Here is a 16772-nt window from a genome sequence, read left to right on the forward strand (position 1 = left end):
TCTTATGTTCACTTGCTATATGATACAACACTATTCTTCCCAACACCACAACTTATATTTTTAATGAGTTATCTGAATTTCAGGAGGCCAGATACTGATGATGTAAGCTGGCATCACTCCACTGTAGATTATTAAATCAGCACCAGAGCTGCTTCTGTAATACACTGTTTGCTCCAAAAATAATGTCTCCTATTTATTTCCATGGCAACTACAACAGATACAAAGAGCTCAATAAAACTATTTGATAGAGCAAATTCTTATCTATGAAACACTATTTTTCAGTGTAGTCACCACTATTAGCTGATTTGTGCAGATGAGCTGATCAAGACACTCATCATTTTGAGGTGTGACAGCTGTGCATGGCCATTCAGAATGTTGCTTGTCTTTCACATCAGTGTCACCACTGCTGAAACACACCACTTACCACCTCACTGACATCCACTGTTTGGTCTCCATAACCATTCAGCAAATGCTGATGAATATCAACGGGGATTTTTTCTGCATGGAATAATTCAGTACTACACTTTTGCTCCACGTGTACTTCCATGTCAGATGCCATTGTGTCAGACTTCCCCTCTGCTGTCATCTATCACATAGCAATAAAATGTAATGGAATACTGATGGGAAGGTTCAGTCTCTACTGCCATACTACCAACATCATCCACCTCTGATGTTGTCGGCCAACACAGTAAAATAGGAGACATTACTTTCAGAGCAGCCCTTTGCATATTTAAATGTATGATGAATTTCTTCCTTGTAATGTATATAGCCTTAAGCAATAATTATTACATCTATTTTTAATGAAATATTTCTAAATTCTCCCATTATCTACATTTATGCAACTATGTAATAAAAAATGCTCAGGGAAGTATCTTTACCATAGAAAAAATAACCAAATGTCATTACTTAATGTACTTTAATAAAGCACATCAAAAGCTAGTCACAAAATTCTTACCTTGTGAAAAGATAATACAGCATTATAAATTCTTAAAATGTACTGTTTTTCAAAAGGTTCCCACTAAGATCCAGGATTTCCTGAAACAAGCTTTATGACAAAAACAAAAACAAAGAAAAAAGCCAGTGGTGCTTTTAAGCTACATCCTCACTGCTATCTTTTGTGAGCACAAATGCCTTTCTTTCTCTTTTGTGGTGTGGCTGTGAGTTTCTTCATAATTATCTGTGGAATATCCCTAGAAGCCACTTTTCATTCATTTCCTCAGGCTCAAGGAGTGTGAGCAGAACTGACAAATTTCAGAAACACCCTAAGAAGGAGCACAGCTCTTCTTCACTACTTGGCAAAGGTTGGGTTTGTGGTTCGCATAGCCCAAGAAATCATTCAAAATTACAGTGATTAAGAGTCACGTTTCAGCAGAGGATATCTACAAGGCTATAAAACTAGTTTTCCCACAGTCTGTGAATCCAAAACTTAAAACTTGGGGTACTCTCACCTTCAGCTTTTCTACAGCTACGTTGCAACCAGCCAATGGGGCGTGTATGGAAGGACGTGACCCTACTTCTTCCTCAGCGTGATTTTCAGTAAGGGAAACTAATCATCATCTGCCTGAAGTTACAAGAACACAGTGGGGATGTCTTATAGCTTATAAATAAAGGGCCTTGCTGTGGTCCTTTAAAAATCTCTCCAACGCTGCCAGCCTCTTGGATGCTCAGGTCTGCATGTTCTCAGATACCTTCTCTGAGCAAAGTATGAGATCAGGAACCAGGACTCAGTCCAAAAGCCCACGGAAACCTATGGAAACTATACCACTCATACATTGGAATTAGCATTGGAAACCAAATCTTCCTCCAAATGCACCTGAAGTATATCCACAGCCAAATACTTATGTAGCTTAAAACCATAGGTGTCCACTTATTCATATCCCATGCGTTTAACATAACATCACAAGATCCACTCATCATCCAAGACATGACTTAAACAGATGATAATTGTTGGCAGCAAAAGCACGTATTATGGTCATGCCCAAAATTCATGTTTGTTGTGCCAACGGCTACATATAATTAATTTGTGATGTGTAATTTGTCCCATAGACATTATCGTTCCTCCTTCCTCAACTGTTGTTCAGGGTTAGCCACTATGCCATGCCTAAAAATAGTATTTGTTGACAGGTTTATAATGCACAACGGCTGCTCCAGATCTATACCAGTCATTTACTCCAGTAGAGAATGTACCCAAACTTCTTCAATTACTAGAAAATGATTGCTTCATAAACCACAAAAAATCATTTGAAGGAAAACAAACGAAAGAACTTGCTGTTGATCACTTTAAGCAATCACTGCATACCTTTAAATGTGCTCCATGAGCTTTTCACATACACCCTCTTCCTCATGTTTTATCACCAGCCACGCTGCAGAGTCATTTCTGAGACCAAGAGCTATCTGTGCACGCCAGTCCATAAATTTACTATGGTCACAGAAGGAAGAAGAAAACAAAGGCTACGACAGCCAAAAATAATGAAGGCAAAACTGTGATGATGAAAATACAAAGGTTTCTAGAAAATTAAGCCATCATGTTGAATTTATCCCTGGGAGCCAGGGGCTGAAAAGCTGCACGAGTGCAACAAGCAGGCATTCATCTCAGCAAGGCTCCAAAAGGAGTCACAGATCTCTGCTGGTGATAGGAATCTGATTTTGTCATAATCATGAATGCTAATGTGAGTTTTGTAGTCGTTATTAAGCCTTATGTTTTGAAACTCAAGCCAGACAGTAACTGCAGGGAATCTCTAAGGTGATCTAATAGTGGGAAACAGGTCATCCTGCATTTTGCAATTGGGAAACTCCAGACCTTCTGCTACAGTATTTGGTTATTAGTTAAGTATGACGTAGTTCTTCTATCCATAGCACTCAAGGGGGGAAAAAATGAAAGGGTTCTGGGCACACCTGATCTGAGCCTGGAATATGTATATGTGATCGCAATGATGAGGTGAATTGAATCTCCTTAGCCATAAATGTTTCTGTGAAGCACAACTGAATGCACAGAGAGAGGCAAAAAAAAAAGAAAAAAAAAGAAAAAAAACTAATAATAATTAAAAATAAAAAAGTGGGGAAGTCTTCTGTAAGAAAAGCACATTTCTGTTGTCTGTTTCAGCACTGGATTTTATTCTGATCAGCACATGCACTCTTAATATCCTCTTTTCAGCTTTATACTTTTCTCTGTAGAAGGGGGCAAAAATAATAATAAAAAAAAAGAGCAGGAAGATATCCACATTTTGAGTTAAAGAAATGATGTGAGACAGTTATGACCTTAAATTTCAAATTGAGACATTTTTTCAACCTTTCACAGAGAGGCTGTTCCTGGCTTCCCTCTTTTGCTCTCTCAAACTTTAACTAAGGGCAGCAATAAAAAGGTGCTAAAGGATAATGAGACATGAATCTTTCACAGGGGCACAAAATAAGGTACTCACAGGTACATGCATACCTTCAGTTGGCTCATGAAGGAGGTCGTTAAATTGCTACAGGCTCCAAATTCACTAATTTATGGTAATGGAAAGCTATACAATTTGCTCCTGAAATGCTGTTTGAAGTGATTGATAAAGCTTTAGTCTGTCTGAACACATACAGTAGATAGATTTAGTGTCTGGCTTATCTGTCTGGTCCTGAGTGTTCATCAGTCAACCCAGCTAACAAGATAAAACTCAGGATTGTGGTCAGCAAGTTCATATTCATCTAAAAATATGGGGTCTGTAGCGAGCTCTTTCACACAAAGAGAGCACACTGAGTCTGTTTAATGCTTGCTTACCCCTACTAATGCTCTCCAGCTAGGAAAGGAAAGAGCTGCGGACTTGAGAAGCAAAATGACCCTTTGCATTTACTTCCCCCTTCAATTACTTTTTAGCATTACCTGAAGTCACAACTGCTGAAACCCATTAACGAAATCATTTTACGGTGCCAGAAATCTCAATAGCTCATAAAATTGTATTTTGAACCACATTAAATTTTGCACAAATGTGATTTAATGACTTTTAATCAAAATACTGCTGTTTTCTATGTGGCTCTCTGCCTTCCATCTTGGTGCACAAAACAGCTTCAAAGTAAAGGCTCAGCTCATAAAGCTGAAGTGAGGAAGGAAGTGTGGGGTGCAGAAGATCTAGGCACCAGTCCTAGCTGGTGTAAAGCAGCACAGTGCCACAGCTCTCATATGAAATGCCAGTTACCAGAGCTAAAGAGTCTGAAGGAATGTATCAAGAACCGGTGGCTTCACAAGTAATGACACAAACACAATTTCACTAATTTAAAGGAGGTGACTATCAGTGTTTTTGTAGGAAAAAAAAAAGTGATTAAAGTTGGATTCCAAGGTAAAGAAAATTCAGAGAATGTGCTGTGGAACATATTGGGAGTTCAGCACAAGATGAGCTTATTGTGAAAGATCAGCTTCTGCCCTCTCCACTATTCACAGGGGAAAAAAAAAAAAGGGATCAATGAACTCCAAACCCCTTTGCTGTTAATCCGTGCTGAGTTTCAAAAAAGCCTGTGGAAGGACAAGATCTGAAAAGGTATTCGCAATAAAAGAGGCAATGGACACAAAAGTATATGCTGCTAATTAAAAACTTAAAATTATATCACAATGACTTTAAATGAGAATGATCTCAGTCTAATCACATAATGCTTTCTTTTGTGCTCTAGGTCACACCATCACTCAGATGCAGCATTCAGGAAGCACATTTCATTAGACTAAATAAAGCTTCAATCATGTGTAAAATTTCCAACTTGAATAGGCAGCCATCATATCATTCATCAGTCTAGATGTATTTAATGGGTGTAATTTTTTCCTCATATTTCTGTGTGTTGATTGTTTCATTTCTACTACAGAAATCTATCAAGATTTCTCCTTCTGCTCTTCTTTTGGTCAGGACAAACAACACATTCTAAGATGTACTCCAAATACAATCCTTTTTGCTTGTCAAAAATTGGGTGATTGAGATAAATTTAATCCAAGAGACAGAGGGAAATAACAACACAAAGAAAACACCCCCTTCCTCCCCACCAGGAATCAGATTATATTCCTCATACTTGCATGTCTTGCAATAAATTAATTATGCTTAACCAAAAACAAATTGAGCAGCCTTGTTCAAACACAACAGCCCCCTGTGGGTTCTGCCAGTTTCTACAGTTGAATGCAAAAGGATTATTTTAAACATGAGAGTTTAAAGCCAAATATAAAGCCCTTCACTGTCCCTTCCTCCCTCTCCCTTCTGCATTGATATCTGTGCCTAAGAAGGTAAAATAACAAAACCTTCCAAACTTTTATTTTTCCAGGAATAGAATGAAATTATAACACGAGGAAGATTTGCAAAATCGTCAGGAAGAAAATGTAGCACACAGAGTCTTCCAACATTGAATCTTAGCTTTCTAGCTCAGTTTTAAAAGACAAAATATTTTCTTCTAAACTCTCAGTTTTATGATTTGGATGCATAGTTACCCTGCTTATCTGAGACTATCATCTGAAGCACAGTTCTAGGCTATGTACACGTTCAGAGTTTCAGCACCAATAACATAACTGAGTAGAGTTTTTTGCCCAGGATACTCTTCCCCCTGCCCCATTTATTCCTTTGTCTGCCTCCACGGAGGATAGAAATGCAAAACACCACACTGGGACTGGACCAGATAGCCATACTAAGCCCCCATCCCTTTGACCAGCCTAAACCTTTCCTGGGTTTACTCCTTTTAACTTCCCTTCTCTTTATGTGCATTTCATCCATCTGTTGTTTTCTCTTGTGACCTGGGCCCCCAAACCTGTAATGAGATCTGTTCTGGTGCACAAGGCTCAGCAGCATCAAACAACAACGTCCATTTCAGAAAACCATGAGCCTGACTGGGCCCCAAAATGTTGCAGCCTCATTCTTATTGGCAGCACAGCCAAGTTAAAAGCTGGATGAAACACAAAGAACCTTATCCTTACCTTTTCTGTTCCCTGAACGTGTTTCAGAATCCTGGATTAAGCGAACAGATGGGATAAGGGATTTATACATCAAATGTTGCAGCTGAAATTGTAGCAGTCTCCCTGCTAGTGATTTGAAGCCCATGACATAGAGATCTGAAAAAACAAACAGTAAAAATAGTGATTGAACATTTCTTTTTGATAACAATTTCCAGCAGAGACTAATTATTTTGGTTATCTTGATTATTTTTGAGAGTTGGAATAGCATAGGAAGAGAATAGCTGTCAGAACCATTGAAGACAGAGTAAAGATTCTTTTCTTATGGGGGAGATTAAAAAGCATACTGACACATTTATTAGGGGAAAAATGCATCACAGGAAGTTAATTTGGTTACACTAGAAATCAGAAGAAATTCTGGCAAGAACACTTATAACCTGAACTAGGGTACAAACTCACTCACTCACTAAAACTTACTCTACAGGGCCACCTTTATTACCTGGACAATTAGCTACGGTTCAGAAAGCTTTTCTGATAATACAGCTACTCCTCCTTTTGACACATAACTTAATTTTTGTTCAAGCCAATGGCAAGACTCTGGTGGCTTCAGTTGATGTTGAATTGGAGAACTTTGTTTAACACCCAGAAGAGAAAGTGAAGTAAGAAAAGTCAGAACCCTTCTCCAGGGAGCAAAGGGAGGCTGGAACTAATTTTCAGCTCTACCAAAACGTTTCTGAGTAACCTCCTGCCAACTCTTAATTTTCTCTGGCCAAGAAGCTCAAATATATTTTAAACACCTAATGAACTTTATAGACCAGTGCCTTTGAGCCTTAATTCCCATAAATAAAATGCAATAGTACCTGGGAATCTTTTCAGCACAAGAATTTTTAAATAGTCATAATAATCACTTTTTCTCTCTTGTGACAAAGTGGGAGTAGGTATGAAACTTTCTTCATGCATAACATAAAGTATCACTGTGGACAAGAGTAAGAACTCCTATCAGAGAAATACTGCAGAGGGGATTCGATGAAAATCAATGTGAAAAAAAAATCTCAAACTTTCATATTTCAGATGTTTTACGTTGTATATAAAGAAAAACAGATAACATGCTCTTTAAACGGAAGCCCACATCTTCCTTTATAATATGACCATGCTACAGATTCATATGCATTTGATGGAGCACTGAAAATAGAGACAAGCTGTGGCCCCACATATACATAGGATTTGTACCAGGTATCTCAGCAGGAACCACTCCTTATATTCCAAACCATCAAACACTTTGCTTGCCTAGGTTCCCACATCTTTTGTATCTGTTAAGGAACCAGGAATCTCTCACCCAAAGAGCTCTGGTCTGTAATGAAGACACAGTGGAGGATTTGGGGGTCAGGACCAGGGCACAGTCTTGGCGTGACGTGGGCTGACCAGAAGAAGCACATGGGACCACAGAATTTCCCTCTCAAGAGCTTCCCAAAAATAGCTGCTTTCCTCCTTAACTCAGTATATATTGATATTTTTTTCTACTATAATTTTGGTTAGATAGCATCTACAAGCTGCAATCATATTTGAGGTCTTACAGCTTACTGCCTTTGGACAGGAAGATAGAGGAACTGAACACAGTGCTATAGATTTCCAGTTTGGATGTATCAGACAGATACTAATGTCTTCTGGGGACAATCTTTGCTGAGTACAGCCATTTCCCAAAGGCTAACAAGAATGCTATCATTTACTTCAGCAGGCACAAGATCAAATCCAGCATTATCGTGGATGTATTTCCCAACATATTCTACCCGATAAAAATATTTCAGCTCTCAAAGGGGAGTCAGAAATGAGAAAGTCAGCGGAGTTCATAAACACAGTCCAAACACAAGAGAGCTCAGCTTCAGACCCTGCCTCAAATTCTCTGCTCGTCTGTTTCTCTCATTATGCCCAGCAGATACAAAACAGTTTTGCTCATCTTGAAGAGGGTTAATACAAGCTGGAAGTTATTTACAGTTAATAGCAGTGGAAAAATTGCAGAGCAGCTTGGTCTAGTATCTAATAATAAAAAATAGTTTCTTGTAAAGAGACTTAAGGGCAGAGACTCTCCAAGTTCTTCACGTTTTTTACATTTTTTCTTCAAGAAATAGAACAAAATGCCAGTAATCCTAGCATTTGGGGATAAAGTTTTCCATAGCTTTCTGGTGACCTTGACAAAAAGGAAATCAGTGACTGGTAATCACAAGCAAAAACATAAGCTGTCACCAGTTCATCAGTGCTGTGGTATTTTCAGGTTTTTGACCAGCATGTTTAGTGAGAAATAGCGTTAGTCTATTTTAAGTGTGCAAAGACATTGGTGAGAGTAGTGGCATACTGTTAGATCAACTTTATTTCTTTGAAATCCTGAAAGGCAACTCCCAATATAAAATTCAGGAAATTATATAGAGGTGTCTATAAGGTAAAGACTAATACACAAAAAATTGAATTGAATTGAAGCAAGACAATTACTGCAACAAGTCTCAGTGTCGTTGAGCCCTCTAATGCTATGCTTAAGTGTCTGAGATAATTTTGCATCATTAAAAAAAAACAACACCACACACACACACAAAAAAAACCAGTCTTCAGTTCTCTTGAGTTCAAGAAAGCTGAGGCAACACTGCAGATCAGGTGATACTTCCTAGGAAGCCTGTTTTAGAAACACATTTCAGCTACCTTCAGAGTTTAAGAGTTTAAGAGTACAAATTCTTTTAAAAGAATCTGAGCCTGTGCTCAGCAGTCAATCCAGAGGGAAAGCTATTAAAGCTATTCACCCCGGTACAAGTTAGACATCATTTTAAATCAAATCTTCGCAAGTATTTATGTGTGTCTTTCCCACTGAAATCAAGAGTCTGTGCTTTTATCTTTTACATCATTGATTATTTAGGTCAAAGAAAGTCATAAGTGTGGGGGAAAAAAAAACCTATCTCAAAAGGCCTGGTTTCTAGAAGTACTGTTACCTAACAGCCAACTGTGCTACTCTTTGAGATCACTGATCTTTATTTTTGTCAAATTAAAATATTTATGACTTGACCCAGAGGGCAGCAAACTAAGCTAAGGGCAGGCATCCCTTAGCTCCATTACTGCAGTGCTCCTGGCAGTAGGAGAAACAGAAAAAGTTATTTGACATGACAACAGCACTTAGAGCGCTGCCACTGAGAACATCGCGGGCAAGTGGTGACTGAAAGCATTTCTCCAGTTGAGATCCCAGTCTCTCAGTGCATGTTTGCACAGCACCTCTGTTTCATCAAAGACCTCAGAACACAACAGTCATGACAGAGAATGAGGCTGCAAGCCATTGACAAAACACAGTTTAAGTCGAAATGACAGTGATGTTTTTGCATGCCTACAAACTTCATCCTGCTCTTAAAATTTCATTACAGAGACAACGTGTCTGCAGTCAATTATACCCAAATGTTGATAACAATGGTATGGAGCTGTCACGTTTTGACATTTCCAAAACATCTGGCCATGTAATTAACAAATGGTAGGTTTGTCTTTTTTCCCTCTTGTTCTGATTGTTTTTATTTCTCGTTATCAAATAGTTTGGAGGAAGCTCGTTTATGAAAAACATGTAGGGTAGGCCCTTCTCTGAAAAATTCCCACTGCTCTGACTTCAAGACTAATAATGCTTTATTGTTTCTTCTGTTGATTCTCCTAACTGGTCAGCAAACCCCCAGGGCACAGCTAGTGCAACAAGCAAGGGAGAGCTCACAGAGTAGTGAGTACAGAATAAAGGAAGGATTCTGTCTCTGGCTATGGGCAGTATTTTACGCCACAGGTAAACTTTCTGTCTTCCTTCCAACTTCAAATGGGGGAGGGAAACCCTAGTGTTTTTGACACAAGTTCATCAAGTTCAGTGGGAATGTTCCCATTAGTTTCAGAGGGGTCTGGAGCACACTCAGTGTCAATAGAGGAGGGAGAAAGGCACAAAACATGCAAAGGTACTGCTCAGGGGTAAAAAATACCCACCGTGCTTCATTCTACCAAATCAAAATGAAAAACATCATTCTGAAAAAGGCTAAAAGAAATGTTGCTTTTACCTGTGTTCTTATCTGTTATCACATTTTGAACTTCCATACAATGCACTAAAATTCTCGAGATGTGGGAACACAGCAATAACAAACTTGCTTTCAGGACTCTGAATAAAATCCTGGCCTGGCTGAAGGTAACAGAAACTTTGTATTGATTTCTATGAATTCAGAATTTCAGCTCCTGAGAAAAAACTGCAATTCCAATTTGAAAGCAAAATCTGTCAAGAAAACTGGCACAAAACCATAACTAAACAAAGTACACAAGGGATTTCAAATGAGATTAGAAGCATTGTTTTGACCCTGTGGCTTTCAGAGGGGTGTGAGAAAAACACAGCAACACAGCACAAGAAGCTTTTGCAAACCAGGCAACTGAAACAGACAGTTCAAAGAATTGGAAAAGAAAGTCTAAACGGAAATGGAGTGAAAGGAAAATACAGCTCCATCTAGGGTGAAAGGAATGAGGACCAATAATCATTGGGATTCAGCTTTGTTTCTGTGGTAGGTGCTCTGAAATCCATGTTGGAGGAGCAGACAGAAAGGTCATGGAAGTCAGAATTATTATATGAGAAAGGAAGTGAGAAACAATGGGCTTAGAGAAGTCATGACAACTGAAGGATTGGTGGTCTTCAGCTCAAAAGAATGGGTGGCCTTTATTGATGGGCTCTTTCTGTGGAGATGAATTACTGTGTGCAATATCTGTACAGACCAGAAGTACTCTGGTGACAGACTTGCTGAGTTATTTGCTGTGGATGAACTATCTACGGATTCTTTCCTGATTCTGATTTTGAACAAGTCTAATTACTGCTGTAACATGTATTACAAACCCCAGTCCAACAAAGCATATACATATGGTTCTTAACTACAGCCACATGAGGAAGCTCTCCAGCCTCAGAGGGACTACAGAACACACTTAGATTGAGCAGAAGGTTATGCTTCACAGAGAACAAGATCCACCCGACTAAACACCCGAGCAAAGAAGACATGTGAAAAACATGCAGAGGCAGCAGTTTCACAAGCAATCGTGAGTGTCTACTGTCAGTTCTTCTGTAGTGCCGGCTGCTGCTCTGTGACTTTGTTTCCCTTCCCATAGCATACTTTTCCCACTTTATTTACTAAGATTTACAGCTCTTTAGAGCAATGCGGTCTGCTTCTTGCATCTGTACTTCATCTACCACAAAGGAGCCTTGATGTGCCATAACCTAATTAAGTGGGGGGCTCCCAAACTGCATATTACTCTTTGTGGTTTGTGCCTGATCACTGAATACCTACTCCCTTTATGACTGAGTAGCAAGCAGTGAGTAAGGAAATGAGAACTGGTGTTAGAGAATTTTTTTCCATGTACTGATAGCGTTAATCACGTGAGGATACTCCTCCAGAAGCAACGTGAGCAAATCCTCCTGCATCCATTTTCACAAGAATGACCGAGGCAGGAAATGAGGCTGAAACATTTGCTGAGAAATTCAGAAGTGCAGTTGCAGTAAATGTCCTGCTGCAGTAAGAAACAAGTGAATGGCATAGAAATACTTGTTTTCTTCAGGTTTCGCGTGTTTGATAGAACTGGTCATAGGTGGGAAAACACGCCTTGTTCCTCAGCAGAACAAAGCCATTCATTGCAACTGAGAAAAAAAGAAAACGTACAAGCACTGGGAGATTTCTGTTAGAGGAGACATTCTGTAGGACAAAACTGTGGGAATCTGTGGGTGTGGAGTACGCTGAGGTTTGAACTTGGGAACTGTGAATGTAATCTTGACATCCAAAACTAGTAATGTGCAGAAGGAGCCAACACCACAGACCACCTAATCTCTGAAAAGTTCGAGTTGGAGCTATCGCCTACAGCAACTACAATCCCTCCCCGTGCCACAGCATCTCAGTTCTCAGTCTGACTTATGTGCAGATTTACTATTATCTCCCTCATTATCCATAAGGACCAATTTTGTTTATTTCTATACCTCCTGCAACTCTGAATCCATGGTTAGCAATAAAGCAATAAGATGGAGACAAGTGCTTTTTTCCATCCCTTGTCGTTCTGTTCTCCCCCCCCCCCCCCCCACACACACACTTCTTTTTTTGGTCAGGAAATGCCAGCCCTTGTGAGTCTCAGAGAAAATGAATGGGAAACTTGCAAATTCCTGTAAACACCCACAAACTTTCTCATGATCTCTTGTTACTTTTCAATGGAAGGTCCTTTGCAACTCCAAGAAGCCTGGGCTGCTGAATACAGCAACCATTGTGCCAGCCTCAGAAATGTGTGCTTGTCTCACAAGGCACATGCCCACACCACCTGGATCTGGGCAAGCACACAATTACTTCAGCCTAACAGAGAAACTCTGACTGTTTAAAAAAGAAGGAAAGAAAGAAAAAGACAAACACACAAGCACTGACTTGTTGAGCAATAGCTTTTAAAAGACAATCCTTGCAATCACAGCAAAGCACAGATCGCTCCAGGCTTGTGCTGCTAGTCATTGAGATGGTGCTGTTTGAGGTTTACTGGAGGATCGAGCTTAGACTACTTAAATAGTAGAGTCTCCAGCAATTCTTAAAAATAATATCACCAAGCCCTCTTATGCTTGGCACCGAAGGAACCTAAATCATATCGCTGTGGAAGAGCATCATGATACAGTTTCATGCAGTGACTCAGACATCAATCCCACAACTCCCAGCTCTGCCAAGTGCCCATTTGAGAAAGACACCACAGCTTGACTGGAATACAGAATGGGCGAAACCACAGTGGGAAATCTAGCAGTGGATTTCATTTGTAAGTTTCAAAAAAATGTCCAAGAGTTATTGGAGAATAGCACTGACAGATTATCACGCCTGGAACAGTCCGAGGGAACCAGGTTAAAAAACAAAACAAACAAAAAAAAAACCCGATGAAATCAGTCCTGCATGAACAGCCCCAAATCCCACAAACCCAGCCAGATGACCCCAAGATGCCCTTGCAGACTCATCTGCAGTTCAGCAGCAGCCAGAACGAGGAGGAAATTGGGGGCCTTATTACAGACCAGCCAAAGCAAAACAAACCAATGACTTGGTCATCACTGCCAAAAGCTGCTTTCACACGTCAGGAATCCTGGCCATGCAGCTGCCTCACTTGCCCCTCATTTGCCCACATCCGCCGAGTTTACAAATGATTACGTTAGAGGGCATCACTTTCTATTTTATTTGCCAGGGCAAAAGATGGTAACAGAAGGAGGCTACCAGTGAATGAATGTGCCAATGCTCCCTTTAGGTTGTTTGTTGTTTTTGTTTTTGTTTTTTTTTACTGTCACAACTTCGTATTTAAAAATAGAACTTGAATTTTAAAATAAACGAAGGATAATATGGAGGTTCCTGTGTAAACAAGGGATTGTACATGCGGTGATACGATACATAACTTTGTGACCAGGAAAATTCTCATTCAGCTGGTCTAATCAACCAGAACAAACTTGCATTCAGTATGCTTTAATTATAATTACATCTAATTGATTCTTTTTCCTTCTTATTTCCTTTTTTTTTTTTTTTAGTATGTGGTTTTGTGGTGATGCATCAACAGTAATTCTCAACACAAGAATGTACGTTAGGGACTCGAGAATAGGAAATGGAAAGAACCCTGTGAGTAACCATCTCATACCCATTGTGTTGTTTTTTTACTACTTATTCCCATTAGAGGAATGTTCAGATGAATGGGAACAGCCGTCTCGCTCCTACCTCAGTGGGGAACCCTGGGCCAAGCAGGGAGCAAGTTTGGGAGCCAGACCCAATATCAGCAAGGGGACCTGAGGCAGGAGTCCTTGGGCTGGTGGCAGTTTTGAGAGCTAAGCAGTGCTGGCCATGGTCAGACATCCAGTTACTAACCATGGGAAAACCATGAGCAGAAATAGGGACAACTTTGGACTTAAATGACAAAGGAGATTTACAAAAATCTGATGTTGAAACAAAGGCACCAATCAAAAGTTTATATCTTTTTCTCAAGCACTCTCTTCATGACATGTTTAAAGCAGTCCCTGTGAAAACTGAAGATTATAACCAGATTGCTTCAATCAACCTTAGAAGTATTATTCTCTGAGAACGGTGGCTAAGACATTCAGAAGCTCATAAATGAATTTGGGTTGTAAGCCACCTTTTCAAAGGATATTGACATAACATCGCGTTAAAACAATGGAATGTAGGTGCTCAGCTCACCTAACAACTTTTGAAAATGACCAGAGTATTAACAAGGATCAAGCTACAAATACACTTATGCTCTTGGCATTTTAGGCTTGCTCTCTGCATGTACTGTGTCAGCCTCTGCATGCATCAAGACACTCAGAACTGCACACTCTGCTGGCGTTTCTGTCCTGCCATGATAGCTAGCCCTTTTAGCAGAGTTTTCTAAAAGCCTGTGGAAAACAGCAGACATTGAGATTGGATTTTGGATTCATCAGATGGCACCGTATGAAAACAGGACTCTCAACAAAGATGTCAGTGACTCAACAGCTCTCAGTAACCACTGCAAAATAAACAGTAGACAGGAATTACTATGCAGGGGTTAAGCATCTGCTAAGAGGAACCATATTTTTCATTGAACTTTGATTGCAACAGAGTGCTCACTCCCCAGCAGAAACATGGCTGAAGGGCAATGCTTCAAATGCGGAACGCGCTGATATACAGCAGTCTCCCCCAGCACAGCAAACTGCTCCACTATATAAATAACAGAAGTCTTTTGTTTTGAAAGAGGATTCTTTACAACAAAAGATATTTTTAAGAGTCAGCAGTTTTCCAGTGACTTGTGTGGTATCACAGCCCCTATGGCACTGTGCTAGCAGATGGCGTGGAGGGTGCATCCACATGTGGGTTTGGCCCACAGCTGACAGTGGAGGTACAGCCCAGCACCGAAGCAATAGTGTAAGCGCTTCTGTAAGGCAGAAGGCTCCCCTCAGCAGAAATTGTTAACCTGGATGGAGTTGTAAATGCACGCAGCCAGCCTGCTTCCCTATGCAAGAAGGCTCATGTGGTTGGGGGAGATGTCCCCATGCCACATGTGGCACTGCTTACTGCTCCGTGGTTGTCTCAAGCAAAACCAACGCACACATTGGACCGTTGCGCTGTTAACTATCCAGCAAACACCCATTCCCAGGAAAACGTGCTGTTTGGTAATTCAGACCCCTGAAAAGAAGCTTCTTTTGTTGGTAATGTTATGGTAAACTCAAGGAGTGTTTGCTCTCTGCCATAATCTCTGATAATAGAGCCAGTTTTCCAAACAGAGCTGAGCTTTGGGAATCGGCCTTTCCTGGCAGACCCGGATTCCTCGTAGCAAGAATGCTTGCAGTCCGTGCGACTGTCCCTGGACACTATGGCTGTGTAAACAGGAGACTTTACAGTGAGATTAGACTGAAATTTCACATCATCCTCACACAAAGAGAGCTGCCTCCACAGCTCTGGTGCTCTGCTTTTACCTGGTGTGGGACAGTGCTGACCTGGAAACACAGACAGGATGCATCCCATACTTCTGCTTCTCTTCACGATATGAGAAAGAATGTAAATCTAAACCAGATTTTTATTAAATGGTGCATTTTCTTACTCTTATAATATTCTGTGTACAAGTATGTAGCACACTGGATACATCTGCTTGCTAAGCCAAGTCTGGAAAGCCACCCAAGTTTCTACATGTCTATTTGAGGATCCAGAGCAGTCCAGATTGTCTTTCAGAAACGCTGGGAACTCTCGGCTCCCAGTGGAGCAAAAATGCAGTGTCAATAATAGCCCGGCTGTGTAAGTAACTACTGAAAGCCACGTATCTGCACAGTTTGACATTTAAATATCTTAGGGGAATCTTCTGTGCAGTGCCAAAATGTAAGCACTTGTCTTTACAAACTTAATGACAGGATTGCAGCTTTTACACAACTGGATAAATCTCTGCGTAAATAATTTCAGCACTAAATTTTAAAATCATTTGCTTACAGTTTCCTTTAGACTTATTTGACCTATATGCAATTTAAATGATTACATTGTGCTTTCTTGCATAAACAGCAATATTATTGCATTGAAGTTCTTCTCTTCTAATAACTGAATAATGGTTTAATACCCCACTTCTAAGGACCACCAAATTCTTCTCTGGAATTTCAGCGTAGAGCCAAAAACAGTATTTAGTGAAACATGTTTTTTCAGACATGCTACAAAATATAATTTGCAGACTATTTTAGAGAGAAGAACATGAACTGATTGGAAGGGGAACCACTGCAACTTTTGATGATGCTCTATCTGTAGTGAAGCAATTTCTGTTGTGGAGGAATCCTCAGTTTATCTCAGATGCTGATAAATCAAGAGTGGATGGAGAAATTAATTCCTGATCCAAAGTCCTTTAAAGAAACCATCTTTAGAGGGTGACTTAATAAAAACTTCCACTGTAAGCTGCCTGGCAGCTGAAAGAGCAGGGAAGAGAGACTCTGGAGGGCAGTTAAGCAGTCAGTCCCACTGAAGTTGCAAAGATTTTGATCCTTGCATCCTCTCTAATACACTGGGAAAAAGAAAAGAAAAGTAAACTTTGTCGCTATTAAAAAGTTATGAAGGAAAACTGGGCCTTTGGATGCTACGTGGCTTGCACGGAATAAGAAACATACAAGAAGGAGGCAGTTCCTCCCCTACAAAGTTTACAACCTAAATGAAAATAGCAGAGCTTGATATATCACAAGGAAACAGTAAGGCGAGATCGGCCATCGTGAAGAACAGAGCCACAGTAAATCAGCTGCCTCTCGTCTCTTCTGTAGGCATTCCAGCAAAGAACTCAGCAAATTGCCAGACCATGAAACCTCCACATTTCACCTGAGAGAAGCAAATCACAGCTTGCCAGAAACAAGCCAGCCCTTAACCTTTTCAAT

General features: G+C 40.1%; 1 long non-coding RNA gene across 1 annotated transcript in view; it reads right to left on the reverse strand.

The window, feature by feature from the left end:
• LOC107052861 overlaps positions 1-16772 on the reverse strand; it is a 331879-nt gene that overhangs the window by 163691 nt on the left and 151416 nt on the right. The window contains exon 3 of the long non-coding RNA XR_005858753.1: positions 5915-6049. This is a non-coding gene — a long non-coding RNA (uncharacterized LOC107052861). The remainder of the gene's footprint in view (positions 1-5914; positions 6050-16772) is intronic.

The sequence above is a fragment of the Gallus gallus genome, chromosome 3 (genome assembly GCF_016699485.2).
Source record: "Gallus gallus isolate bGalGal1 chromosome 3, bGalGal1.mat.broiler.GRCg7b, whole genome shotgun sequence".
Lineage (NCBI taxonomy): Eukaryota > Metazoa > Chordata > Aves > Galliformes > Phasianidae > Gallus > Gallus gallus.